Source organism: Sorex fumeus, unplaced genomic scaffold (genome assembly GCF_029834395.1).
Source record: "Sorex fumeus unplaced genomic scaffold, SorFum_2.1 ptg000033l, whole genome shotgun sequence".
Taxonomy (NCBI): domain Eukaryota; kingdom Metazoa; phylum Chordata; class Mammalia; order Eulipotyphla; family Soricidae; genus Sorex; species Sorex fumeus.
This window is the reverse complement of record NW_026606090.1, coordinates 12598113-12601014: the sequence shown is the minus strand read 5'-3', so window position 1 is coordinate 12601014 and position 2902 is coordinate 12598113. Positions and strand designations below refer to the sequence as shown.

General features: G+C 46.9%; 1 non-coding gene across 1 annotated transcript; it reads left to right on the top strand.

Annotated features, from left to right (window-relative positions):
• The first annotated feature begins 200 nt into the window (after positions 1–200).
• On the top strand, positions 201–307 carry LOC130026235 (U6 spliceosomal RNA). Its single transcript, XR_008792846.1, has one exon. It is a non-coding gene; the product is annotated as a U6 spliceosomal RNA (small nuclear RNA).
• The last annotated feature ends 2595 nt before the right edge of the window (positions 308–2902 follow it).

Here is a 2902-nt window from a genome sequence, read left to right as displayed (position 1 = left end):
GGGTGAGAACGTATCCCAGGAAAAGGTAACAATAGTCATGCTGCACATTTATGTCCTCCTCCACCCAGAAGCAGTCTGCAAATTTCAACTAATACGATTAAGAGGAAATTTGGAGGAACTCTTCATCATGGGGAAAACCAGGCGTCAGGAAAAGGGTAGACTATGAAAGCTGTTTGCTTGCATTAAAAATCATGGCTTATGTGCTCGCTTCGGCAGCACATATTCTAAAATTGGAACAATACAGAGAAGATTAGCATGGCCCCTGCTCAAGGATGACATGCAAATTTGTGAAACGTTCCATATTTTTTAGACCAAACATGATTGTCACCCATTACCTCTTTTGCAAACCACAACACCCAATAAGAGAGAGAGAACAAAAGGGAATGCCCTGCCACAGAGGCAGGGTAGGATGGGGGGGATGGGGGGTGGGAGGGATACTGGGATCCGAGGTGGTGGGAAACGGGCACTGGTGGAGGGATGGGTATTTGATCATTGTATAATTGAAACCCAAGCACAAAAATTTGTAAGTCTACAACTGTACCTCATGGTGTCTCACAAATAAAAATTAAAAATAATAATAATAAGTAAATAAATCACGGCTTAAAAGATATAGATAGCAATTGAGTCTTATACCACAAGAGATAGAAAATGAAGAGAGAATTCCCCATTTCATTGTGCTAAAGGTTTCAAGCTGGCCAGGGCTCCATGCATAGTGCTGGCTGTAGGTGACAAAGGACTGAGAGGCCAGAGAACCTTCTAGCATCTGCTTAGGACCACAGATGGAAGGCTGCCTTGCTCTGAAACTTCCTGCACCCATGAGGTGGGCTGAAAGCCTGCATAAAGACAGCAGCCAGAGAATTGTATGTGCTCGGCCCCACTTCTGAAACGGCTGCTTATCCATGCCTTGTTGCCACAGGTGGGGGTTCCTCGCAGGGAGCGCCTTCTCCCAGAAAATGGGCGTCCATGGTGTTGTCCTTGGGGAAACAGCAGGCATCAACATTTCTGCTACGGGAAGAATCTTGCAGATTTTACTACCCTATAAATTGCTACATGCTGCCCTGGAGTTAGAATTTACTGCAGCTCTTTTATTTGATTAAGGAGCTAGAGTAACAGAATGAACTGGACTGTGGGTGCCAGGAGGAAGCTGTGTTGTTAGACATGCCTCCGCCTCAGAGTCTGGGGGCTTTATTCAAAGATGGGATATGGCTGCTAGCACCACTCTTAGAGGGGTTGTTGACACAGATAACAAAGGAAACTAGCCTGAGACTTGGGGAAAACACAGGGGACAGAAGTGCTACAAAGAGAGAGGAAGGTAGCCACTCCTAAGCCTTTGCACGTGTGAATCACAGTGCTTTTTCTGTTAGTCCACTATGATTACAAATATTACAGCTTCTCCTCTTGCTGACAACAGTGCCTAAGAACCTGTAACAATAGGCTTGATCTCCATGAGTATCCTCTGAGAGTCACAAGATATTTTCTACCGTATGACCAAGGACAATGCCATTTAGGAAATTTGATCATTGTCTTCTGGTCTGATTTTCAAGGATCCACTCGACCCCTCAGCAGACACACACCTTATGTTTGCAGCAGAAGTTAGCATGGGAGACTCACATCAACTATGCACTGTGGGTGATATTGGACAGCCTCCTCTCCCACTTCATAGGAGAGGCAATGGGTGGGGGGGCGGCTGACTGGCTTAGGCCATGGGAATTCCTCCTAAGAGACAGTTCCAGGCCCCCCAACTCTGGCCTGCCTGAGATCAAGGGCTGCCCTTCATGGATAGTAGTGGAACACATGGAGAAGGTGCCCTTCAGGGAGCTGTGTGGGTCAGACATTGGCACAGCATGTAGCCCCAGGGTTGGATTAGCATCACCAAGACCCTGAGTGTAGAAGAATATGCAGGACTCACATTTAAGCCACGTGAGAAAGCCTGGCTCAGGGTTTGGGGAGATAGAGAAGGTAAGGAGCTTGTCTTTCCTGTAGCTGTTTAGACTCACTCTGGTTCAATCCCTGGCACTGTGGATGGTCCCCTGAGCACCACCTACTTCTGAGGAAAGAGTCAGGGATAGCCTTAATCACTGCCTTTTCTCTACCCCAGTCTCCAAATTCCTGGCTCAGACAGATCAGGGGTAGCCTAGAAGGACATATGGAAACCATGTGCACAACAATGGTTAAACAAGGGTTCCTTGACATAGAGGATTTGAAGTACCTAGAAAATGTGGTATATGGAAACAGATTATTCTGTAATAGGCTCAAAATTCTCCAGCAGTGCAAATGTTTTTGGTGTGCTAGACGTACTGGGGGAGGCTCATGACAGAAACTATGCTTTCTACGACTGGAGTGATAGTACAGGAGGTAGGGCATTTGCTTTGCACGTGGCTGACCTGGTTTCAATCCCTGACATTTCATATGTTCCCCCAAGCACCACCAGGAGTCATTCCTGAATGCAGAGCCAGGAATAACCCCTGAGCATTGCCTGTGTGACCAGCGCCCCCCTCTTCCTCCCCAAAGAAAGAAACTATGCTTTCTAGCTTGAGTGGCTTAGAGACTAGTTGGTAGAAAAGAATATACAGGAAAAGACACTGATCAATACTACTCAATGTCCAATTAAGGACTAAATGATGTTCCATTATCTCCAAGTATTGCAGTTTAGAGAATGAGAGCTCATGCATCGGAAGGAGACTCAGGAAAGACTTCCTGCAGGAGGTGGGACTTGCGCCTTGGTTGGAGGTTCGCAGGCCTGGGATGGAAGGTGAAGATGCAGGAAGTGGGCATGTGTGCATGCATGACACCAGAGGGACCCTGGTGTGCTCTTTCATTGATGAGCAGTAAAGCAGTAAGAGGTATTGGCAAATCTCAGTGAGCATCCTCCACTTAGAGCAACTGGAATAAACTGGGTCCC